At 50.9% G+C, this 26,978-nt stretch overlaps 1 protein-coding gene across 4 annotated transcripts in view; it reads left to right on the forward strand.

Moving 5' to 3' along the window:
• Nucleotides 1–26,978, forward strand: part of LOC136621574 (complement factor H-like) — a 1,208,893-nt gene that overhangs the window by 212,765 nt on the left and 969,150 nt on the right. The gene's annotated exons all lie outside the window — the stretch shown is intronic.

The following is a 26,978-nucleotide window of genomic DNA, read 5'->3' on the forward strand; positions in this document are numbered from 1 at the left end:
AATGAGCAGTGTGAGCAGGTCCTGTCGTGGATATCAGAAAATGCATCCAGCAATGCATCGACCACCCAGTCTTCTACGCCGTCCACTGCTGCAACTCTGAATCCTCTCGCTGCTGCTCCTCCTTCCTCCCAGCCTCCTCACTCCATGAAAATGACACATTCTGATGAGCAGGCAGACTCCCAGGAACTGTTCTCGGGCCCCTGCCTTGATTGGGAAAAAATGGTTCCTCTCCCACCTGAGGAGTTTGTCGTGACCGATGCCCAACCTTTGGAAAGCTCCCGGGGTCCGGGTGAGGAGGCTGGGGACTTCCGGCAACTGTCTCAAGAGCTTTCGGTGGGTGAGGAGGTCGATGATGATGAGACACAGTTGTCTATCTGTGAGGTAGTAGTAAGGGCAGTAAGTCCGTGGGAGGAGCGCGCAGAGGATTCGGAGGAAGAACCGCTGGACGATGAGGTGACTGACCCCACCTGGTTCACTAAGCCAACTGAGGACAGGTTTTCAGAGGGGGAGGCAAGTGCAGCAGCCGGACAGGTTGGAAGAGGCAGTGGGGTGCCCAGGGGTAGAGGCAGGGCCAGAGCGAAGACTCCCCCAACTGTTTCCCAAAACACCCCCTCGCGCCAAGCCACCCTGCAGAGGCCTAGGTCTTCAAAGGTGTTGATGTTTTTCAGTGAGAGCGCGGACGACCGACGAACAGTGGTGTGCAACCTGTGTCGCATCAAGATCAGCCGGGGAGCCACCAGTACCAGCCTAACCACCACCAGCATGCGCAGGCATACGATGGCCAAGCACCCCACAAAGTGGGACGAAGGCCGTTCACCGCCTCCGGGTCACACCACTGCCTCTCCCCCTGTGCCCCAACCTGCCACTCAGATCCAACCCCCCTCTCAAGACACAGGCACGAGCGCCTCCCGGCCTGCACCCACACCCTCACCTCTGCTGTCCTCAGCCCCATCCAGCAATGTCTGTCAGCGCAGCATCCAGCTGTCGCTAGCGCAAGCGTTGGAGCGCAAGCACAAATACGCTGCCACGCACCCACACGCTCAAGCATTGAACGTGCACATTGCCAAATTGATCAGCCTGGAGATACTGCCGTACAGGCTTGTGGAAACTGAGGCTTTCAAAAACATGATGGCGGCGGCGGTCCCGCGCTACTCGGTCCCCAGTCGCCACTATTTTTCCCGATGTGCCGTCCCAGCCCTAGACCAGCACGTCTCCTGAACCATCAATCGTGTCCTCACCAACGCGGTTACTGGGAAGGTTCACTTAACTACGGACACATGGACAAGTACTAGCGGGCAGGGCCACTATTCCTCCCTGACGGCACATTGGGTGAATTTGGTGGAGGCTGGGACCGGGTCAGAGCCTGGGACCGCACACGTCCTACCCACACCCAGAATTGCGGGTCCTTCCTCGGTTCTGGTATCTTCGGCGGTCTATGCCTCCTCCTCTAAACCCTCCCCCTCCTCCTCCTCCTATGCAACCTCTACCTCTCAATTAAGAGATGTGAGCAACGCGTCGCCAGCAGTCGGTGTGGCGCGGCAGCACAGCGGTGGGCAAGCGTCAGCAGGCCGTGGTGAAACTACTCGGCCTAGGTGACAAGAGGCACACGGCGCCCGAGCTGTTGCAGGGTCTGACTGAGCAGACCGACCTCTGGCTTTCGCCACTGAGCCTGCAACCGGGCATGGTCGTGTGTGACAACGGCCATAACCTGATGGCAGCTCTGCAGCTCGGCAGCCTCACACACGTGCCATGCCTGGCCCACGTCTTCAATCTGGTGGTTCAGCGCTTTCTGAAAAACTACTCTCACTTGTCAGACCTGCTCGGCAAGGTGCGCCGCGTCTGCGCACATTTCCGCGAGTCCACCACGGACGCTGCCACCCTGCGGACCCTGCAACATCGGTTTAATCTGCCAGAGCACCGGCTGCTGTGCGACGTGCCCACACGGTGGAACTCTACGCTCCACATGTTGGCTAGGCTCTATGAGCAGCGTAGAGCTATAGTGGAATACCAACTCCAACATGGGTGGCGCAGTGGGAGTCAGCCTCCCCAATTCTTTACCGAGGAGTGGGCCTGGATGGCAGACATCTTCCAGGCCCTCGGAAACTTTGAGGAGTCTACCCAGATGGTGAGCGGCGATGCTGCAATCATTAGCGTCACCATTCCTCTGCTATGTCTGCTGAGAAGTTCGCTGCAAAGCATAAAGGCTGACGCTTTGCGTTCGGAACAGGAGACGGGGGAAGAGAGTATGTCGCTTGATAGTCAGAGCACCCTCATGTCTATATCTCAGCGCGTTTTGGAGGAGGAGGAGGGGAAGGAGCAGGAGGAGGAGGGGGAAGAGACAGTTGGGCCCACTGCAGAGGGTATCCATGCTGCTTGCCTCCCATCTGTTCAGCGTGTATGGCCTGTTGATGAGGAGAAGGAGGAGGAGGATCCGGAAAGTAATCTTCCTAGTGAGGACAGCGATGTGTTGCGTACTGGTACCCTGGCACATATGGCTGACTTCATGTTAGGCTGCCTTTCTCGTGACCCTCGCGTTAGACGCATTCTGGCCTCTATGGATTACTGAGTGAACACCCTTCTTGACTCACGGTATAAGGAGAACCTTTCCACTCTCATTCCCGAAGAGGAAAGGGGTTTGAGAGTGATGCAATACCACAGGGCCCTGGTGGACAAACTGATGGTAAACTGACAGCGCTAGCGGCAAAAGGCGCAGTTTTGAGGGCCAAGTAGCAGGGGAGGTGCGGAGATCAGGCAGCATGTTCAGCGCAGGCTGGGGAACACTCTCCAAGGCCTTTGCCAGCTTTATGGCTCCCCAGCAAGACTGCGTCACCACTCCCCAGTCAAGGCTAAGTTGGAGGGAGCACAGTAAAAAGATGGTGAGGGAGTACGTAGCCGATCGTACCACCATCCTCCGTGATGCCTCTGCTCCATACAACTATTGGGTTTCAAAGCTGGACACGTGGCACGAACTTGCGCTGTATGCCCTGGAGGTGCTGGCTTGCCCTGCCGCTAGCGTCTTGTCAGAGAGGGTTTTTAGTGCAGCTGGGGGAATCATCACGGACAAGCGTACCCGCCTGTCAACTGCCAGTGCCGACATGCTTACACTCATAAAGATGAACAAAGCCTGGATTTCCCCTGACTTCTCTTCTCCACCGGCAGAGAGCAGCGGAACCTAAAAATTCTTTTCGCTGCAACCACAGATAAAAGAACTCTTCTCTATCACCGGGAAAACGGGGCATTTAGCTTTGTCAATTTGTCTCTGACATTAGTCCTCCTCCTGCTACTCCTCCTCCAGAAACAACATGTCATCACGCTGAACGGTCAATTTTTCTGCGGCCCAAAAGGCTCATCTACATCTACCAATGTTTTTACAATTTTTCTAAGTTTCAAAAGTATTGAGACTGTAACATGAACCAATTTTTTCAACAGGGCTGCCTCCAGGCTCTGTTACAAATTAAGCAAAAGTGAGCTGTATCTTTAAAAAAATGTTTATAGCTTTCACCTGTCCTCTCGGTTGATACATTTTTCAGAGGTACACTTGTACTCTTGGTACACTAATTTTTGGGGCCCACGCCTACACTCTTATCCAACTAATTTTTCCGGCCTTCGCCTACGCTCATGGTATCCCAATGTTTCAGAGGTTGGCCTATACTATTACTACAGAAATTTTACTGGTGTCTGCCTGCCTATACTTCTGCTTCAAGAAAGTTACAGGGGTCTGCCTATACTGCTGCCACTTACATGTTAAAGGGGTCTGCCTATACTGCTGCCACTTGAATGTTACAGGGCTCTGCCTATACTTCTGCCACATAAATCTTACAGGGGTCTTCCTATACTGCTGCCACAAGGATGTTACTGGGGTCTGCCTATACTTCTGCTACAGAAATGTCACTGGGATCTATCTATATTGTTACTACAGAAATGTTACAGGGGTCTGCGTATACTTCTGCTACAAAAATGTAACTGGGGTCTGCCTACACTGCTGCCACTTAAATGTTACAGGAGTCTGCCGATACTTCTGCTACAAGAATGTTACTAGGGTCTGTCTATACTTATGCCACGTAAATGTAACAGGGGGTCTGCTTATACTGCTGCTACACAAATGTTACAGGGGTCTGCCAATACTGCAGCTACATAAATGTTACAGGGGTCTGCCTATACTTCTGCTAAAGAAATGTTACTGGGGTCTGTCTATACTGTTACTACAGAAATGTTAATGGGGTTTCCCTAGACTTCTGAAACATAAATGTTACTGGGGTCAGCTTATACCTTTGCTACAGGAATATTACAGGGGTCTGTGTATACTATGGGCGCACTAAGTCTTCCCATCGCGGTGTTCTACCTATCTTGCCCCCTAAAAAAACCCAGACTGACTAGGGCATGGATTGTGGGCCGAGGCCAACATGTGTTTCCTCTCACGTAAATGCAATGGCATTTCTTTATGTACCGTCTGTGTGTTCCTGCTAGCCACCCTTGCTGTGGGTGCACACAGACTTGCCATAGCGGAGTTGTACCTGCCTGGCAGTTTGTAAAAAAAACAAGAATGTCTAGGGCATGGCGTGTGGGCAGCAGCCAACATGTATTTCCTTTCACGTAACCGCAGCTATCCGGGGCAGTGCAATGGGATTTATTTATGTACCGTCTGTGTGTTCCTGCTAGCCACCCATGCTGTGGGTGCACACAGACTTGCCATAGCAGAGTTGTACCTGCCTGGCAGTTTAAAAAACAAACAGAATGTCTAGGGCATGGCATGTGGGCCGCAGCCAACATGTATTTCCTCTCATGTAACCTCAGCTATCCGGGGCACTGCAATGTGTGTTCCTGCTAGCAACCCATGTTGTGGGTGCACACAGACTTCCCATAGAGGTGTTTTACCTGTCTGTCCCCAAAACACTGACAGACTTGGGTAGGGTGCAGAGTGCAGATGGTTTACCCCTTGCATTGTCGATGAGGTATCCGACACCCAAACAGAATGAGTAGTGTGTGAACACATGGAATCCCCATTGCTATGTCACTCGCAGCACCTTGGGCCACACAAGGTGTTTGCTGTGACAGAGGCTGACCCAGGGCCCGCTCACATACTTCCCACACCGAGTATTGCTGCATTGTGGAGATGTGTAGAAGTGCTGGGCTGGCAGCTGAGTCCCCTTTATGCCCACGTTTGCAGCTCCTGACGGAGGTGGCACAGGATTGGAATGAAGATCGAACATCAATTTCTCATCGATTCTCTACAGCATTGTGGGCTATCGCCCCCCCCCCCCCCTTTTAAAGAGGGTCGCTGCCTTGCTCTGCCAACCCTCTGCAGTGTGTGCCTCCGGTTCCTCCTCATGGCAGACGCACTTATAAATAGACATGAGGGTGGTGTGGCTATGAGGCCAGCGTGTGGCATGAGGGCAGCTGAAGGCTGCGCAGGGGCACTTTTGTGTGCGCTGCGAACGCAGGGTCGTGCGGGGGGGGGGGGGGGGTTGGACAGCATGTAACACAGGAGAAGAGTCAGCGGTGTGTCCCACGGGCAGTGATTGTGCTTGGTTGGAGGTAGTGTGGTGCTTAGCTAAGGTGTACCTTGCTAATGAGGATTTGTCCGAAGTAAAAAGTGTTGGGGGGGCACTCTTGCCGCTATTGCGGCTTAACCATTTCCAATCCACTTTCTGACGTCTTAAGACATTATGATTCAAGACTGTACAGCTCCGATAGTAGAAGACTTCCGTCAGGGTTCTCTTACTGTATATTGCCAACCTCTCTGCTGTCGGAGCCTATCCAACGTGTCACCTCATGCAGTACTGGCTTTAGCCAGCAGATAGCGCTGTTGTACAACAGCAGAAAAAGAGTAAGCCCCCTAGGAAAACCAGAATTCAAATTGGTTTTGAAAAGGTTAATAGTGAGACCAGGGAACCTGAGATGCAGCCATGCATGTTGCCCCTCACCTGCCCTATCTGTATCTGTGTCGTTTCCATCACTTTCGTAGGTTTTGAAGATTTGCACAAATAAAAACCTTAGCGAGCATCGGTGATATACAAATATGCTCGAGTCGGCCATTGACTTCAATGGGGTTCGTTACTCGAAACAAACTCTCGAGCATCGCGGAAAGCTCGACTCGAGCAACGAGCACCCGAGCATTTTGGTGCTCGCTCATCTCTAGTTGCTATATTTTATACTGAGGTAACATGAAAGCTGCGCTGTGATTGGTGGTTATATATTATACTGATAAGGTAACATGAAAGCTGTGATGTGATTGGTTGTTATTTATTATACTGCTGATTTAATATGAAAGCTGCGCTATGATTGGTTGCAGCTTATACTGCGAAGGTAACATGAATGCTACAAAGTGATTAGTTGTAGAGATGAGCGAACGTATTCGTCCGAGCTTGATATTCGTGCGAATATTAGGGTGTTCGGGATGTTCGTTATTCGTAACGAACACCATGCGGTGTTCTGGTTACTTTCACTTTCCTCTCTGAGACGTTAGCGCGCTTTTCTGGCCAATTGAAAGACAGGGAAGGCATTACAACTTCCCCCTGCGACGTTCAAGCCCTTTACCACCCCCCTGCTGTGAGTGGCTGGGAAGATCAGATGTCACCGGAATATAAAAGTCGGCCCCTCCCGCGGCTCGCCTCAGATGCCTTGTGAGTTAGATGAGGGACAGTGCTGCTGGTACCGGAGCTGCTGTAGGGAGAGAAATCGCAGTTAGTGTAGGCTTCAAGAACCCCAAAGGTCCTTATTAGGGCCAGTAATACCTGTGTGTTGGCTGCTGTTAGCAGTGACTTTTTTTTTTTTCTTCTCAAAATCGCCTCTGCAGAGCGTTGCACCCGGCATTAGGGACAGAAGTGTTGGATAGGCAGGGAGAGTGTTAGGAGTGAGTGTAGCCTTCAAGAACCTCAACGGTCCTTTCTAGGGCCATATTTAACCGTGTGCAGTACTGTGCTGGCTGCTGTTAGCTGTGCTGCATTTTTTTTTCTTCTCAAAATCGCCTCTGCAGAGCATTGCACCCTCCATTGATACTACAGGGAAAGAATTGTGTAGGCAGGGCCACAACACAGTTATTATTCATTGAATATACGCAGTGGGTTCTTTTGGTGTAAAAACAAGGGAAAACAAATCTATTTGTCCTGCCTCTGTCCGTCCTAAGGGCTGTGGACACGTGTGAGCTGCGTGTACAACGTTAAAAAATCAGACGCACCCAGCTACGCTTTACTGCTGGCTTCGCCATTTGCTTTCCTTAATTGGGAAAAAAAATACCTGCTCTGCCAGAGTTAATAACTCTGCTACCCTCAAGTTCTGTGACACTTTAGCAGGGCCACAGCACAGTTATTAAACTTCTCATGTTCATTGAATATACGCAGTGGGTCCTTTTGGTGTAAAAACAAGGGAAAACAAATCTATTTGTCCTGCCTCTGTCCGTCCTAAGGGCTGTGGACACGTGTGAGCTGTGTGTACAACGTTAAAAAATCAGACGCACCCAGCTACGCTTTACTGCTGGCTTCGCCATTTGCTTTCCTTAATTGGGAAAAAAAATACCTGCTCTGCCAGAGTTAATAACTCTGCTACCCTCAAGTTCTGTGACACATTAGCAGGGCCACAGCACAGTTATTAAACTTCTCATGTTCATTGAATATACGCAGTGGGTCCTTTTGGTGCAAAAACAAGGGAAAACAAATCTATTTGTCCTGCCTCTGTCCGTCCTAAGGGCTGTGGACACGTGTGAGCTGCGTGTACAACGTTAAAAAATCAGACGCACCCAGCTACGCTTTACTGCTGGCTTCGCCATTTGCTTTCCTTAATTGGGGAAAAAAATACCTGCTCTGCCAGAGTTAATAACTCTGCTACCCTCAAGTTCTGTGACACATTAGCAGGGCCACAGCACAGTTATTAAACTTCTCATGTTCATTGAATACACGCAGTGGGTCCTTTTGGTGTAAAAACAAGGGAAAACAAATCTATTTGTCCTGCCTCTGTCCGTCCTAAGGGCTGTGGACACGTGTGAGCTGCATGTACAACGTTAAAAAATCAGACGCACCCAGCTACGCTTTACTGCAGGCTTCGCCATTTGCTTTCCTTAATTGGGAAAAAAAATACCTGCTCTGCCAGAGTTAATAACTCTGCTACCCTCAAGTTCTGTGACACATTAGCAGGGCCACAGCACAGTTATTAAACTTCTCATGTTCATTGAATATACGCAGTGGGTCCTTTTGGTGTAAAAACAAGGGGAAACAAATCTATTTGTCCTGCCTCTGTCCGTCCTAAGGGCTGTGGACACGTGTGAGCTGTGTGTACAACGTTAAAAAATCAGACGCACCCAGCTACGCTTTACTGCTGGCTTCGCCATTTGCTTTCCTTAATTGGGAAAGAAAATACCTGCTCTGCCAGAGTTCATAACTCTGCTACCCTCAAGTTCTGTGACACATTAGCAGGGACACAGCACAGTTATTAAACTTAGATTATTCATTCACTAGAGGCAGTGGGGCCTTTCGTTTTCAAAAAAGGGAAAAAATTATATTTGGCCTGCAGTCTTGCGCCAATTTATTTCCTGCCTGTGAAATCAAATCACTGGTAATACAGCATGCTGAGGGGTAGGGGTAGGCCTAGAGGACGTGGACGCGGCCGAGGACGCTGAGGGCCAAGTCAGGGTGTGGGCACAGGCCGAGCTCCTGATCCAGGTGTGTCGCAGCCGACTGCTGCGCGATTAGGAGAGAGGCACGTTTCTGGCGTCCCCACATTCATCGCCCAATTAATGGGTCCACACGGGAGACGGTTATTAGAAAATGAGCAGTGTGAGCAGGTCCTGTCCTGGATGGCAGAAAGTGCTTCGAGCAACCTATCGTCCACCTGCAGTTCTGCGCCGTCCACTGCTGCAAATCAGAATCCTCTGTCTGCTGCTCCTCCTTCCTCCCAGCCTCCTCACTCCACTCCAATGACACCTGCTCAGCTGCGTGAAGACTCCCAGGAACTGTTCTCTGGCCCCTGCTCAGATTGGGCAGCAGTGGTTCCTCTCCCACCAGAGGAGTTTATCGTCACTGATGCCCAACCATTGGAAAGTTCCCGGGGTCCGGGGGATGAGGCTGGGGAATTCCGCCAACTGTCTCAAGAACTTTCTGTGGGTGAGGAGGACGATGACGATGAGACACAGTTGTCTTGCAGTCAGGTAGTAGTGAGGGCAGTAAGTCCAAGGGAGCAGCGCACAGAGGATTCGGAGGAAGAGCAGCAGGACGATGAGGTGACTGACCCCACCTGGTTTGCAACGCGTACTCAGGACAGGTCTTCAGAGGGGGAGGCAGGGGCAGCAGCAGGGCAGGTTGCAAGAGGCAGTGCGGTGTCCAGGGGTAGAGGCAGGGCCAGACCGAATAATCCACCAACTGTTTCCCAAAGCGCACCCTCGCGCCATGCCACCCTGCAGAGGCCGAGGTGCTCTAAGGTCTGGCAGTTTTTCACAGAGACGCCTGACGACCGACGAACAGTGGTGTGCAACCTTTGTCGCGCAAAGCTCAGCCGGGGAGCCAACACCAACAGCCTCACCACCACCAGCATGCGCAGACATATGATGGCCAAGCACCCCACAAGGTGGGACGAAGGCCGTTCACCGCCTCCGGTTTGCACCCCTGCCTCTCCCCCTGTGCCCCAACCTGCCACTGAGATGCAACCCCCCTCTCAGGACACGGGCACTACCGCCTCATGGCCTGCACCCACACCCTCACCTCCGCTGTCCTCGGCCCCATCCACCAGTGTAGTTCAGCGCACCGTCCAGCCGTCGCTTGCGCAACTGTTGGAGCGCAAGTACGCCGCCACGCACCCGCACGCTCAAACGTTAACTGTCCGCATAGCAAAATTCATCAGCCTTGAGATGCTGCCGTATAGGGTTGTGGAAACGGAGTCCTTCAAAAGTATCATGGAGGCGGCGGCCCCGCGCTACTCAGTTCCCAGTCGCCACTACTTTTCCCGATGTGCCGTCCCAGCCCTTCATGACCACGTCTCCCGCAACATTGTACGCGCCCTCACCAACGCGGTTACTGCCACGGTCCACTTAACAACGGACACGTGGACAAGCACAGGCGGGCAGGGCCACTACATCTCCCTGACGGCACATTGGGTGAATTTAGTGGAGGCTGGGACAGAGTCAGAGCCTGGGACCGCTCACGTCCTACCCACCCCCAGAATTGCGGGCCCCAGCTCGGTGGTGGTATCTGCGGAGGTGTATGCTTCCTCTACTAAAGCACACTCCTCCTCCTCCTCCTCCGCAACCTCTGTCTCGCAATCAAGATGTGTTAGCAGCAGCACGTCGCCAGCAGTCGGTGTCGCGCGGTGTGGCAGCACTGCGGTGGGCAAGCGTCAGCAGGCCGTGCTTAAACTACTCAGCTTAGGAGATAAGAGGCACACGGCCCACGAACTGCTGCAGGGTCTGACACAGCAGACCGACCGCTGGCTTGCGCCGCTGAGCCTCCAACCGGGCATGGTCGTGTGTGACAACGGCCGTAACCTGGTGGCGGCTCTGCAGCTCGGCAGCCTCACGCACGTGCCATGCCTGGCCCACGTCTTTAATTTGGTGGTTCAGCGCTTTCTGAAAAGCTACCCACGCTTGTCAGACCTGCTCGTAAAGGCGCGCCGGCTCTGCGCACATTTCCGCAAGTCCCACACGGACGCTGCCACCCTGCGCACCCTGCAACATCGCTTTAAGCTGCCAGTGCACCGACTGCTGTGCGACGTGCCCACACGGTGGAACTCTACGCTCCACATGTTGGCCAGGCTCTATGAACAGCGTAGAGCTATAGTCGAATTCCAACTCCAACATGGGCGGCGCAGTGGGAGTCAGCCTCCTCAATTCTTTTCAGAAGAGTGGGCCTGGTTGGCAGACATCTGCCATGTCCTTGGTAATTTTGAGGAGTCTACCCAGGTGGTGAGCGGCGATGCTGCAATCATTAGCGTCACCATTCCTCTGCTATGCATCTTGAGAAATTCCCTGCAAAGCAAAAAGGCAGCTGTTTTGCGCTCGGAAACGGGGGCGGTGGAAGACAGTATGCCGCTGGATAGTCAGGGCACCCTCCTGTCTATTTCTCAGCGCGTACAGGAGGAGGAGGAGGAGCATGAGGAGGATGAGGAGGAGGGGGAAGAGACAGCTTGGCCCGCTGCTGATGGTACACCGGCTGATTGCCTGTCATCCTTTCAGCGTGTATGGCCTGAGGAGGAGGAGGAGGAGGATCCTGAAAGTGATCTTCCTAGTGAAGACAGCCATGTGTTGCGTACAGGTACCCTGGCACACATGGCTGACTTCATGTTAGGATGCCTTTCTCGTGACCCTCGCGTTGCACGCATTCTGGCCACAACGGATTACTGGGTGTACACACTGCTCGACCCACGCTATAAGGAGAACCTGCCCACTCTCATTCCCGAAGAGGAAAGGGGTTCGAGAGTGTTGCTATACCACAGGACCCTTGCGGACAAGCTGATGGTAAAATTCCCAGCCGACAGCGCTAGTGGCAGAAGGCGCAGTACCGAGGGCAAGGTAGCAGGGGAGGTGCGGAGATCGAGCAGCATGTACATCCCAGGCAGTGCAACAGTCTTTAAGGGCCTTTGACAGCTTTATGGCTCCCCACCAAGACTGTGTCACCGCTCCCCAGTCAAGGCTGAGTCAGCGTGACGCCTCTGCCACCTACAACTACTGGGTGTCGAAGCTGGACACGTGGCCTGAACTAGCGCTGTATGCCCTGGAGGTGCTTGCTTGTCCTGCGGCTAGCGTCTTGTCGGAGAGGGTGTTTAGTGCGGCTGGGGGAATCATCACAGATAAGCGTACCCGCTTGTCAACCGACAGTGCCGACAGGCTAACACTCATCAAGATGAACAAAGCCTGGATTTCACCAGACTTCTCTTCTCCACCAGCGGACAGCAGCGATACGTAAGCAATACGTAGGCTGCACCCGCGGATGGAAGCTACGTTCTCTCTCACCATCCAAAACGGGGACATTTCTGCTTCATCAATCTGTGTCTAATATTCCTCCTCCTCCTCCTTCTGAAACCTCACGTAATCACGCTGAACGGGCAACTTTTCTTAGGGCCGCAAGGCTCACTAAAATAATTTTTCTGAACAATTTTTAAAAGTTTCAATGCGCTTAAAAGCGTTGGAACTTTAACTTGAACCAATTTTTCGTTACACTGGGCTGCCTCCAGGCCTAGTTACCACTTAAGCCACATTAACCAAAGCGATTAATGGGTTTCACCTGCCCTCTTGGCTGGCCATGGCCAATTTTTTGGATGTACATTAGTACTGTTGACACAGCAATTTTTGTGGGCCCTCGCCTACAGTGTAATCAAATTAATTTTTAGCCCACCTGCATTACAGCTGACGTTACCTCAGCTGTGTTGGGCAATGCAATGGGATATTTTTGTGTACCGCCGGTGGCTTCCTGGCACCCACCCATGCTGTGGGTCCACAGGGAATTATAAATGCATGTGTTTTCACTTGTAAAGAACCCCAGTCTGACTGGGGCATGCAGTGTGGGCCGAAGCCCACCTGTATTACGCACAACATTACTACCTCAGCTGTGTTGGGCAATGCAATGGGATATTTTTGTGTACCGCCGGTGGGTTCCAGGGAGCCACCCATGCTGTAGGTGCACACGGAGTGTAACCTACATGTGTCCACTTGTAAAGAACCCCAGTCTGACTGGGGCATGCAGTGTGGGCCGAAGCCCACCTGCATTAAGCACGACATTACTACCTCAGCTGTGTTGGGCACTGCAATGGGATATTTTTGTGTACCGCCGGTGGCTTCCTGGCACCCACCCATGCTGTGGATCCACAGGGAATTATAAATGCATGTGTTTCCACTTGTAAAGAACCCCAGTCTGACTGGGGCATGCAGTGTGGGCCGAAGCCCACCTGTATTACGCACAACATTACTACCTCAGCTGTGTTGGGCAATGCAATGGGATATTTTTGTGTACCGCCGGTGGGTTCCAGGGAGCCACCCATGCTGTAGGTGCACACGGAGTGTAACCTACATGTGTCCACTTGTAAAGAACCCCAGTCTGACTGGGGCATGCAGTGTGGGCCGAAGCCCACCTGTATTACGCACGACATTACTACCTCAGCTGTGTTGGGCAATGCAATGGGACATTTCTATGCACCGCCGGTGGCTTCCTGGCACCCACCCATGCTGTGGGTCCACAGGGAATTATAAATGCATGTGTTTCCACTTGTAAAGAACCCCAGTCTGACTGGGGCATGCAGTGTGGGCCGAAGCCCACCTGTATTACGCACAACATTACTACCTCAGCTGTGTTGGGCAATGCAATGGGATATTTTTGTGTACCGCCGGTGGGTTCCAGGGAGCCACCCATGCTGTAGGTGCACACGGAGTGTAGCCTACATGTGTCCACTTGTAAAGAACCCCAGTCTGACTGGGGCATGCAGTGTGGGCTGAAGCCCACCTGCATTAAGCACGACATTACTACCTCAGCTGTGTTGGGCACTGCAATGGGATATTTTTGTGTACCGCCGGTGGCTTCCTGGCACCCACCCATGCTGTGGGTCCACAGGGAATTATAAATGCATGTGTTTCCACTTGTAAAGAACCCCAGTCTGACTGGGGCATGCAGTGTGGGCCGAAGCCCACCTGTATTACGCACAACATTACTACCTCAGCTGCGTTGGGCAATGCAATGGGATATTTTTGTGTACCGCCGGTGGGTTCCAGGGAGCCACCCATGCTGTAGGTGCACACGGAGTGTAACCTACATGTGTCCACTTGTAAAGAACCCCAGTCTGACTGGGGCATGCAGTGTGGGCCGAAGCCCACCTGTATTACGCATGACATTACTACCTCAGCTGTGTTGGGCAATGCAATGGGATATTTCTATGTACCGCCGGCGGCTTCCTGGCACCCACCCATGCTGTGGGTCCACAGGGAATTATAAATGCATGTGTTTCCACTTGTAAAGAACCCCAGTCTGACTGGGGCATGCAGTGTGGGCCGAAGCCCACCTGTATTACGCACAACATTACTACCTCAGCTGTGTTGGGCAATGCAATGGGATATTTTTGTGTACCGCCGGTGGGTTCCAGGGAGCCACCCATGCTGTAGGTGCACACGGAGTGTAACCTACATGTGTCCACTTGTAAAGAACCCCAGTCTGACTGGGGCATGCAGTGTGGGCCGAAGCCCACCTGCTTTAAGCACGACATTACTACCTCAGCTGTATTGGGCACTGCAATGGGATATTTTTGTGTACCGCCGGTGGCTTCCTGGCACCCACCCATGCTGTGGGTCCACAGGGAATTATAAATGCATGTGTTTCCACTTGTAAAGAACCCCAGTCTGACTGGGGCATGCAGTGTGGGCCGAAGCCCACCTGTATTAAGCACGACATTACTACCTCAGCTGTGTTGGTCACTGCAATGGGATATTTTTGTGTACCGCCGGTGGGTTCCAGGGAGCCACCCATGCTGTAGGTCCACAGGGACTTCACAATAGGGAGTTGTACCTGCCTGTGTCTATGAATTAAAAACCGCGGTCTGACTGGGGCATGCAGACACCTTGACAGAATGAATAGTGTGTGGCACATAGGTTCCCCATTGCTATGCCCACGTGTGCAGCTCCTGATGGCGGTGGCACAGGATTCTATTTCTCATTGCTTCTGTACAGCATTGTGGGCTATCGCCCCGCCACTTTTAAAGAGGGTCGCTGCCTAGCCGTGCCAACCTCTGCAGTGTGTGCCTGCGGTCCCTCGTCATGGCAGACGCACTTCTAAATAGACATGAGGGTGGTGTGGCATGAGGGCAGCTGAAGGCTGCGCAGGGACAGTTTGGTGTGCGCTGTGGGGGGGAGGGGGTGCGGTTGGACAGCATGTAACCCAGGAGAAGTGTCAGTGGAGTGTCATGCAGGCAGTGATTGTGCTTTGTTGGAGGTAGTGTGGTGCTTAGCAAAGGTATGCCATGCTAATGAGGGCTTTTCAGAAGTAAAAGTTGTTGGGGGGGGGGCCCACTCTTGCCGGTATTGTGGCTTAATAGTGGGACCTGTGAACTTGAGATGCAGCCCAACATGTAGCCCCTCGCCTGCCCTATCCGTTGCTGTGTCGTTCCCATCACTTTCTTGAATTGCCCAGATTTTCACACATGAAAACCTTAGCGAGCATCGGCGAAATACAAAAATGCTTCGGTTGCCCATTGACTTCAATGGGGTTCGTTATTCGAAACGAACCCTCGAACATCGCGGGAAGTTCGTTTCGAATAACGAACACCCGAGCATTTTGGTGTTCGCTCATCTCTAATTAGTTGCTATTTCTTATACCGCTGAGGGAACATAAAAGCTGCGCTGTGATTGGTTGCTCTTTCTTATACTGGTGAGGTAACATGAAAGCTGTGCTGTGATTGGTTGTTATTTCTTGTACTGCTGAGGTAACATAAAAGCTGTGTCGTGATTGGTTGCTATTTCTTATACCGCTGAGGTAACATAAAAGCTGTGTCGTGATTGGTTGCTATTTCTTATACCGCTGAGGTAAAATGAAAGCTGCGCTGTGATTGGTTGTTATATATTATAAAGCTGACGTAACATGTAAGCTGCGCTGCGATTGGTTGTTATATATTATATCGCTGAGGCAACATGAAAGCTGTGCTGTGATTGGTTGTTATATATATAGTGTATATATATATATATACACTATATATATAACAACCAATCACAGCACAGCTTTCATTTTACCTCAGCCATCACTGACTGACTGACTAATTGACTCACCATGAATTCTCTAACTTCACAGAGTCAAACAAACAGGAAATTTGGCAGGAGCATTGTTTAGGTCCTAAATAGGAAAAGTAAAAGGGTCACAACTTGATTATTCAATGCTGAATGCAAAAGTATTAGAACACCTATGTAATGTACCTGATCAAATTCTCTAACTTCCCGGTGTCATACAAATATGAAATTTGACACAAGCATTCTTTAGGTCCTAATTAGGAAAGGTAAAGAGTTCACAACTCGAAAATCCAATGCCAAGTGTAAAAGTATTGGCACCCATGTGTAATGTACCAAATCTAATTCTCTAACTTTCTGATGTCTTACAAACATGAAATTTGGGGTGATCATTGTTTAGGTCCTTAATAGGAAAAGTAAAAGGATCACAACTCAATTAGTCAATGCTAAGTACAAAAGAAGTGGCACACCTACGTAATGTACCTAATAGAGATGAGCGAGCATACTCGTCCGAGCTTGATGCTCGTTCGAGTATTAGGGTGCTCGAGATGCTCGTTACTCGAGATGGGCACCAAGCGGTACTCGTCTCGATTAAACGAGCACTGACCATTGAATTCAATGGAGCAGGCAATACAGCCGGCTCCATTAAAAGCAATAGGCTGCCGGCGATCGCGGGATGAATTGTCGGGAAGGGCTTAAATATGTAAGCCCTTCCCTGCAATTCATCCAGAAATGTGTAAAAATAAAAAAATAAATATACTCACCTTGTCCCGGCAGAACGATGTTAGCCCATTGAATTCAATGGAGCCGGCAATACAGCCAGCTCCACTGAAAGCAATGGGCTTATATATTTAACCCCTTCCCGACAATTCATCCCGCGTACACCGGCAACCCATTGCTTTCAATAGAGCCGGCTGTATTGCCGGCTCCATTGAATTCAATGGGCTAACATCGTTCTTCTCTGCCACAGCTGTTACAGCTGTGGCAGAGGAGAACGATCTTTATGCTGACAGTGGGGGGGGGGGGGGGGGTCTCACTCTTGCCACTATTGTGGCTTAATAGTGGGACCTGGAAACTTGAGATGCAGCCCAACATGTAGCTCCTCACCTGCCCTATTCGTTTCTGTGTCGTTCCCATCACTTTCTTGAATTTCCCAGATTATCACAAATGAAAACCTTAGCGAGCATCGGCGATATACAAAAATGCTCGAGTCGCCTATTGACTTCAATGGGGTTCGTTACTCGAAACGAACTCTCGAGCATCACTGAAAGTTTGACTCGAGTAACGAGCACCCGAGCATTTTGATGCTCGCTCATCTCTAGTACCTAATCTAATTCTCTAACTTCCCGGTGTCGTACAAGTATGAAATTTGGGATGACCATTCTTTAGATCCTAAATAGGAAAAGTAAAAGGATCACAACTCAATTATTTAATGCCAAGTGCAAAAGTATTAGCACTAGAGATGAGTGAGCACCAAAATGCCCGGGTGCTCGTTACTCGGGACGAAATTATCGCGATGCTCGAGGGTTCGTTTCGAATAATGAACCCCATTGAAGTAAATGGGCGACCCGAGCATTTTTGTATATCGCCGATGCTCGCTAAGGTTTCCATTTGTGAAAATCTGGGCAATTAAAGAAAGTGATGGGAACGACACAGCAACAGATAGGGCAGGCGAGGGGCTACATGTTGGGCTGCATCTCAAGTTACCAGGTCCCACTGTTAAGCCACAATAGCGGCAAGAGTGGGCCCCCCCCCAACAATTTTTACTTCTAAAAAACCCTCATTAGCAAGGCATACCTTAGCTAAGCACCACACTACCTCCAACAAAGCACAATCACTGCCTGCATGACACTCCACTGCCACTTCTCCTGGGTTACATGCTGCCCAACCCCCCCGCACGACCCAGTGTCCACAGCGCACACCAAATTGTCCCTGCGCAGCCTTCAGCTGCCCTCATGCCACACCACCCTCATGTCTATTTATAAGTGCGTCTGCCATGAGGAGGAACCGCAGGCACACACTGCAGAGGGTTGGCACGGCTAGGCAGCGACCCTCTTTAAAAAGGGTGGCGCGATAGCCCACAATGATGTACAGAAGCAATGAGAAATCCAATCCTGTGCCACCTCCATCAGGAGCTGCACACGTGGGCATAGCAATGGGGAACCTATGTACCACACACTATTCATTCTGTCAAGGTGTCTGCATGCCCCAGTCAGACCGGGGTTTTTTATAAATAGTCACAGGCCTGTACAACTCCGCAATGGGAATTCCGTGTGCACCCACAGCATGGGTGGCTCCCTGGAACCAACCGGCTGTACATAAATTTATCCCATTGCAGTGCCCTGGACAGCAGAGCTAACGTCAGATTAAATGCAGGTGGGCTTCGGCCCACACTGCATGCCCCAACCTGACCGGGGTTTTTAATTCATAGACACAGGCAGGTACAACTCCCTATTGTGAAGTCCCTGTGGACCAACAGCATGGGTGGGTGCCAGGAAGCCACCGGCGGTACATAAATATATCCCATTGCAGTGCCCAGCACAGCTGAGGTAATGTCATGTTTAATGCAGGTGGGCTTCGGCCCACACTGCATGCCCCAGTCAGACTGGGGTTCTTTAGAAGTGGACACATGCAGTTACAACTCTATGTGGACCGACAGCTTGGGTGGCTCCCTGGAACCCACCGACGGTACATAAATATATCCCATTGCATTGCCCATCACAGCTGAGGTAATGTCATGTTTAATGCAGGTGGGCTTCGGCCCACACTGCATGCCCCAGTCAGACTGGGGTTCTTTAGAAGTGGACACATGCAGTTACAACTCCATGTGGACCGACAGCATGGGTGGGTCCCAGGAAGCCACCGGCGGTACATAAATATATCCCATTGCGGTGCCCTGGACAGCAGAGCTAACGTCTGATTAAATACAGGTGGGCTTCGGCCCAAACTGCATGCCCCAGTCAGGCTCGAGTTTTTTATAAGTATACACAGCCACGTACATCTCCCTAATGGGAAGTCCATGTGGACCGACAGCATGGGTGGGTGCCAGGAAGCCATCGGCGGTACATAAATATATCCCATTGCCGTGCCCAGCACAGCTGATGTAACGTCAGCTTTAATGCAGGTGGGCCAAAAATTAATTGGATTACACTGTAGGCGATGGCCCCAAAAAATTGGTGTACCAACAGTACTAATGTACGTCAGAAAAATTGCCCATGCCCAACCAAGAGGGCAGGTGAAACCCATTAATCGCTTTGGTTAATGTGGCTTAATTTGTAACTAGGCCTGGAGGCAACCCAGTTAAAATAAAAATTGGTTCAGGTGCAAGTTTCAACGCTTTAATGAGCATTGAAACGTATAAAAATTGTTTACAAAAATTATATGACTGAGCCTTGTGGGCCTAAGAAAAATTGCCCGTTCGGCGTTATTACGTGAGGTTTCAGGAGGAGGAGCAGGAGGAGAAGGATGAATAGAATACACAGATTGATGAAGCTAAAAGGTCCCCGTTTTTGATGGTGATAGAGAACAATGCTTCCATCCGCGGGTGCAGCCTACGTATTGTTTAGGTATCGCTGCTGTCCGCTGGTGGAGAAGAGAAGTCTGGGGAAATCCAGGCTTTGTTCATCTTGATGAGTGTTAGCCTGTCGGCACTGTCGGTTGACAGGCGGGTACGCTTATCTGTAATAATTCCCCCAGCCGCACTAAACACCCTCTCTGACAAGACGCTAGCCGCAGGACAAGCAAGCACCTCCAGGGCATACAGCGCGAGTTCAGGCCACGTGTCCAGCTTCGACACCCAGTAGTTGTAGGGGGCAGAGGCATCACGGAGGACGGTCGTGCGATCGGCTACGTACTCCCTCACCATCCTTTTACAGTGCTCCTGCCGACTCAGCCTTGACTGGGGAGCGGTGACACAGTCTTGCTGGGGAGCCAGAAAGCTGTCAAAGGCCTTAGAGAGTGTTCCCCTGCCTGTGCTGTACATGCTGCCTGATCTCCGCGCCTCCCCTGCTACCTGGCCCTCGGAACTGCGCCTTCGGCCACTAGCGCTGTCGGATGGGAATTTTACCATCAGTTTGTCCGCCAGGGTCCTGTGGTATAGCATCACTCTCGAACCCCTTTCCTCTTCGGTTATGAGAGTGGAAAGGTTCTCCTTATACCGTGGGTCGAGCAGTGTGTACACCCAGTAATCCGTAGTGGCCAGAATGCGTGTAACGCGAGGGTCACGAGAAAGGCATCCTAACATGAAGTCAGCCATGTGTGCCAGGGTACCTGTACGCAACACATGGCTGTCCTCACTAGGAAGATCACTTTCAGGATCCTCCTCCTCCTCCTCCTCCTCAGGTCATACACGCTGAAAGGATGACAGGCAAGCAGCATGGGTACCTTCAGCAGTGGGCCAAGCTGTCTCTTCCCCCTCCTCCTCATCCTCCTCATGCTCTTCCTCCTCCTCCTCAACGCGCTGAGATATAGATAGGAGGGTGCTCTGACTATTCAGCGACATACTGTCTTCCCCACCACTGTTTCTGAGCGCAAAGCGTCTGCCTTTATGCTTTGCAGGGAACTTCTCAAGAGGCATAACAGAGGAATGGTGACGCTAATGATTGCAGCATCCCCGCTCAACATCTGGGTAGACTCCTCAAAGTTTCCAAGGACCTGGCAGATGTCTGCCAACCAGGCCCACTCTTTTGTAAAGAATTGAGGAGGCTGACTCCCACTACGCCGCCCATGTTGGAGTTGGTATTCCACTATAGCTCTACGCTGCTCATACAGCCGGGACAACATGTGAAGCGTAGAGTTCCACCGTGTGGGCACGTCGCACAGCAGTCGGTGCACTGGCAGATTAAACCAATGTTGCAGGGTGCGCAGGGTGGCAGCGTCCGTGTGGGACTTGCGGAAATGTGCGCTGAGCCGGCGCACCTTTTCGAGCAGGTCTGACAAGCGTGGGTAGCTTTTCAGAAAGCGCTGAACCACCAAATTAAAGACGTGGGCCAGGCATGGCACGTGCGTGAGGCTACCCAGCTGCAGAGCCGCCACCAGGTTACGGCCGTTGTCACACACGACCATGCCCGGTTGGAGGTTGAGCCGCGAAAGCCAGCGGTCGGTCTGCTCTGTCAGACCCTGCAGCAGTTCGTGGGCCGTGTGCCTCTTCTCTCCTAAGCTGAGTAGTTTCAGCACGGCCTGCTGACGCTTTCCCACCGCTGTGGTGCCGTGCCGCGCGACACCGACTGCTGGCGACGTCCTGCTGCTGACACATCTTGATTGCGAGACAGAGGTTGCGGAGGAGGAGGAGGAGGGTGGTTTAGTGGAGGAAGCATACACCGCCGCAGATACCACCACCGAGCTGGGGCCCGCAATTCTGGGGGCTGGTAGGACGTGAGCAGTCCCAGGCTCTGACTCTGTCCCAGCCTCCACTAAATTCACCCAATGTGCCGTCAGGGAGATATAGTGGCCCTGCCCGCCTGTCCTTGTCCACGTGTCCGTTGTTAAGTGGACCTTGGCAGTAACCGCGTTGGTGAGGGCGCGTACAATGTTGCGGGAGACGTGGTCATGCAGGGCTGGGACGGCACATCGGGAAAAGTAGTGGCGACTTGGAACAGAGTAGCGCGGGGCCGCCTCCGCCATCATGTGTTTGAAAGCCTCCGTTTCCACAACCCTATACGGCAGCATCTCCAGGCTGATAAATTTGGCTATGTGCACGTTTAACGCTTGAGCGTGCGGGTGCATGGCGGCGTACTTGCGCTTGCGCTCAAACACTTGCGCTAGCGATGGCTGGACGGTGCGCTGACAGACATTGGTGGATGGGGCCGAGGACAGCGGAGGTGAGGGTGTGGGTGCAGGCCAGGAGACAGTAGTGCCTGTGTCCTGAGAGGGGGGTTGGATCTCGGTGGCAGGTTGGGGCACAGGGGGAGAGGCAGTGGTGCTAACCGGAGGCGCTGAACGGCCTTCGTCCCACCTTGTAGGGTGCTTGGCCATCATATGCCTGTGCATGCTGGTGGTGGTGAGGCTGGTGGTGGTGGCTCCCCGGCTGACCTTGGTGCAACAAAGGTTGCACACCACTGTTCGTCGGTCGTCTGCACTCTCAGTGAAAAACTGCCAGACCTTTGAGCACCTCGGCCTCTGCAGGGTGGCATGGCGCGAGGGGGCACTGTGGGAAACAGTTGGTGGATTATTCGGTCTGGCCCTGCCTCTACCCCTGGCCACCGCACTGCCTCTTCCAACCTGCCCTGCTGCTGCACTTGCCTCCCCCTCTGAAGACCTGTCCTCAGTAGGCTTAGGAAACCAGGTGGGGTCAGTCACCTCATCGTCCAGCTGCTCTTCCTCCGAATCCTCTGTGCGCTCCTCCCTCGGACTTACTGCCCTTACTACTACTTGACTGATAGACAACTGTGTCTCATCGTCATCGTCCTCCTCACCCACTGAAAGCTCTTGAGACAGTTGCCGGAAGTCCCCAGCCTCATCCCCCGGACCCCGGGAACTTTCCAAAGGTTGGGCATCGGTCACGACAAACTCCTCCGGTGGGAGAGGAACCATTGCTGCCCATTCTGGGCAGGGGCCCGAGAACAGTTCCTAAGAGTCTGCCTGCGCCTCAGAATGTGTCATTGTAATGGAGTGAGGAGGCTGGGAGGAAGGAGGAGCAGCAGCCAGAGGATTCAGAGTCGCAGCAGTGGACGGCGCAGAACTCTGGGTGGTCGATAGATTGCTGGATGCACTTTCTGCCATCCACGACAGGACCTGCTCACACTGCTCATTTTCTAATAAAGGTCTACCGCGTGGACGCATTAATTGTGAGATGAATGTCGGGACGCCAGAAACGTGCCTCTCTCCTAATCCTGCAGCAGTCGGCTGCAATACACCTGGATCAGGAGCTCGGCCTGTGCCCACACCCTGACTTGGGCCTCCGCGTCCTCGCCCGCGTCCACGTCCACGTCCTCTAGGCCTACCCCTACCCCTCAGCATGGTGTATTACCAGTAGTGCAGAAACAGAACGCTGTAATTAAATGTGCCGCTTATTGGCCTGTGGTTGGAGGCTGACTTCGCTTACGGAATGCACAGCAGAGCCAGGAAAGAATTTTGCGCAAGCCCGCTGTAACACTTAGCTGGCTGCGTATGAATTAGGACAACTACCCCCAGCAGAGACGCAGTACACTGAGGACGGTCACAGGCAGCCCAAATAGATTTTTTTTTCCAAATTTTTGGGGAAAAGCCCACTGCCTATATAGACTGTATATGGCTTTCACTGTCCCTGCCTCACCACCACTACTGGCCCTGGACTATGTAAAATTACTGCAGACTGTTTCACTCTGGACAGGATGACAGCGGTGATGTAACAGGCAACACAGAGCCAGGAAAGAATTTTGCGCAAGCCTGCTGTAACACTTAGCTGGCTGCGTATAAATTAGGACAACTACCCCCCAGCAGAGACGCAGTACACTGAGGACGGTCACAGGCAGCTCAAATAGATTTTTTTTCCCAAATTTTTTGGGAAAAGCCCACTGCCTATATAGACGGTGTTGTACAAACATGAAATTTGGCACGACCATTCTTTAGCTACTAAATAGGAAAAGTAAAGAGGTCACAACTTAAAAAATTCAATGCTAAGTGCAAAAGTATTGGCACCCCTGTGTAATGTACGGAATGTAATTCTCTAACTTCCTGATGTCGTGCAAGCATTACATTTGGCACAACCATTATTTAGGTCCTTAATAGGAAAAGTAAAGGGGTCACAACTTGATTATTCAATGCTAAGTGCAAAAGTATTGGCACCCCTGTGTAATGTACTTAATCTAATTCGCTAACTTCCCAATGTCATGCAAACATTAAATTTGGCATGACCATTCCTTAGGTCCTAAAGAGGAAAATTAAAGGGGTCATAACTCGATTATTCAAAGCTAAGTGCAAAAGTAAGTGCACCCCTATGTAATATAACTTCTGGGTGTCGTAAAGTATGAAATTTGTCGCGAAATTCTGCAGAGGGACATCGGTACATGCAACCTGAGGAAAAGCTAGCGCTCCTCTATGTGTATACATATTTTATTCCTTGTTTACTCTAAAGTAACCTTGACTTCATTAAATTTTCCTTGAAAAAAACATGTAAACACCTGTATCAAATTAACTCGGGCGAGACTGGGTATATCAGCTCGTATATCTATAAAGGAGAAAGCCCTCACAGACTAACTGACTGACTGACTTGCCACTAATTCTCGGTATTCTACAAACTTGAAATTTGGCATGACCACTCTTTAGGTCATAAATAGGAAAAGTTATGGGGTCACAACTTGATTATGCAATGCTAAGTGCAAAAGTAAGTGAACCCCTATGCAATGTACCTAATCTAATTCTATAACTTTCCAGTGTTGTACAAACTTGAAATTCGACATGACGATTCTTTAGGTCCTACATAGGAAAAGTAAAGGGGTTGAAATTTGTTTATTCAATTATAAGTGGAAAAGTACGTAACCCCCTATGTAAATTAAATAATAACACATCTGTACTGCACAATCGTGAAATTTGATATGAGCATTCTTTAGGTCATACATAACTGACTTCTGTGTTTATATACTGAGGATAACATAACTGTCCTCTGTGTGCATATATTGGAAGTCTGTAACGTACACAAGGAAGTGGCCATGGACTGCAGAAATGGAGCATGCCTTTAAGGCTAGGAAGGGGCTGCAACTTCCAGTCTGGGGGTAAATTTGAATAAAAAGGGCGTTACCTTTAAGCGTAAAAAATGAGAAGATTGGAAGGGGTGCCACATTCTGCAGGGGGCATCGGTACATGCAGTCAGAGGAAAATCTAACGCTCCTCTATCTGTATACATATTTTATTCCTTGGTTTCTCTATAGTAACCATGACTTCATAAAATTTTCTGTGTGAAAAATAGCTAAACACCTGTAACAAATTAACTCAAGCGAAGCGGGGTATATCAGCTAGTGTATATGTAATATATATATATATATATATATATATATATATATATATATATATATATATATATATATATATTACAGAACTCAAAGATTCCATGAATCACCATTAGTTTAAAAATGCATATGTGTTGTAGTTATTGAATTCAAAATGAGCTTTAATTGTTACCATTGCCCATCTACAAAGCTGATCACATGATCAATGCAGCTTAAAAAGATATCATATCTGGTATTGCCTGTCACGTGGTGGCACTCTGGAGAGTGGAATGGGCTGTCTCGCCCCACGTGTGTCAAAATATGATTGGAGACTATTTCATGAATTAGTAATTGCATAGACCGCCCATGTTATTTGCATCTGTTTCCAGTAAAATCGCTGGGGGATTTTCGCGGTAATCAAAAAAACGGTAGTCCGTCTCGGATGCGGTTGATTGTCTGATTCCTAGTTCCGTATTAGTGCATGCAGCTGGACAGTCAAATATATTTATACATGTTGGTTACGGCTAAATTGCTAAATTCCATCTTTGTCAGCAGAGTTATGAAAAACAGATATTTCATATAAGCATTGCCTCATACTATTGTGTAACTGTGTATTGTGTACGTACACTTCTATAGCTGAATCAAAACAGAGTTAAAGCATTTGAATTAACAATTTCCCCGTAAGGCCCCAAATCCCAATACACAAAGATTTATATACTCCTTTGGAGGCGTGGGTAAGGCGAAGAGGGGAATGGGAACGATGGAGAGGAAAAACCGAACGGTTCCGTCTCCTACTACGACATTCCACGCCCTTCACATGACTGCGTCAAGATGATGCAACAGGAAATCTCTCATCTACCATCAGTCTATGACAAACCACTGGAACCCGTAGACTACACACTCTTCGTGGACGGCTCCAGATTCGCCGATGAGATGGGTCGGTACCATACCGGTTACGCAGTTACCACCACCACGAAAATAATTCAAGCTCAACAACTCCCTCCTACTGTATCAGCACAGGAAGCCGAACTACAGGCCCTCACACGGGCGTGTGAGGTGGCCCAGGATCATACAGCCAACATCTACACAGATTCACGGTACGCTCATGGAGTGGCACACGACTTTGGGATGATCTGGAAAGTTAGAGGATTCCTCACAGCTGCAGGCACCACAGATCACGCCTCAGCTGGCACCCCACAGGATGCCCTTCGTACCGGCAGACGCCCCGCTCCTATACGTCAGCTTCACTCCAAGCCAGGCCACTACCCTCCAGGCGGGATTACCAGATCCAGAAAAGCAACCCATGCCTTTCTTCAGGAAGTTGGTCCAGTACCAACGTAATTATTCAGCCACCTGGAAGGATCTACAGGCCTTGACGGAGGTGAAGGCCGGAGATACGTATTGGCCGGTCATCCAGAAATCCCTTGATCCAACAAGTGAGAATGCTACTCCAGAGACAACATACGTTTCCGGAAGGGAATTCTGCAAGCAAGTGAAGGCCTGGGCGCAAGACAGGTTGGCGGATCAAGCTATCACACTGCAGGACGTGACCCAAGATGAAGGGGAATCTGTGGACAAGTTTTATGGTCGCCTCATTCAACTCTTTGACGATCTCGGATTCTCATCACAAATCAGAACACACCAATTGATGCTTTCCGCTGCTTTTGTTTCTGGTTTACGGGACCCAGTAAGAAAGGGACTAATGGCAGCAAAACCAGAATACAAGATTCTGGCCATCGACGTCCTGCTACCAGTTGCAAAGGGGGTAGCAGGGAACGGACCTACCCCTGTCATGGTGGCAGCGGTGGCAACAGGGACCTCACAGAATCGGAATCAACCCATGAAATGTTATAATTGTGGCCGAAAAGGGCATTTCAAGAGAGACTGCCGTGCACCACCAGGACAACACGGACAGACAAATCAGGCCAGAAGACAGGCTGGACCAACATCTTCTGATGACTTACCACCACCACCACCACCGGTATCCTACCATGGCCCGTCCCAATAGGACACAGGCAAGCCAGTCTCCAGTATGGCCTCTTTCCAGAACCCTGCAGTGGATAATACCGGACCCCAAGCCCAAATGACTCTCTCTATTGCAGGGAATCCAATTACCTTCCTACTGGACACTGGTGCAGCCAGGAGCATCATTCGTGCTGACGACTTCCCCTTCAAGCACCTGCTGGATGACAAGACCATACTGACCGTAGGAGTAGGAGGAAGGCCGTCTGAAAACCCACTAAGCAAGCCACTTCCTGTCGGCATACAGAACATCCTGGCTAGATTTGTGGTTCACAAGACCTCACCACTCAACCTACTGGGAGCCGACCTTCTATCAAGACTTCAAGCTACAATTGCCTACACTGAAGACGGTGGCATAACGGTTACCTCCCCGCTAT

The sequence above is a fragment of the Eleutherodactylus coqui genome, chromosome 3 (assembly GCF_035609145.1).
Source record: "Eleutherodactylus coqui strain aEleCoq1 chromosome 3, aEleCoq1.hap1, whole genome shotgun sequence".
NCBI classification, from domain to species: domain Eukaryota; kingdom Metazoa; phylum Chordata; class Amphibia; order Anura; family Eleutherodactylidae; genus Eleutherodactylus; species Eleutherodactylus coqui.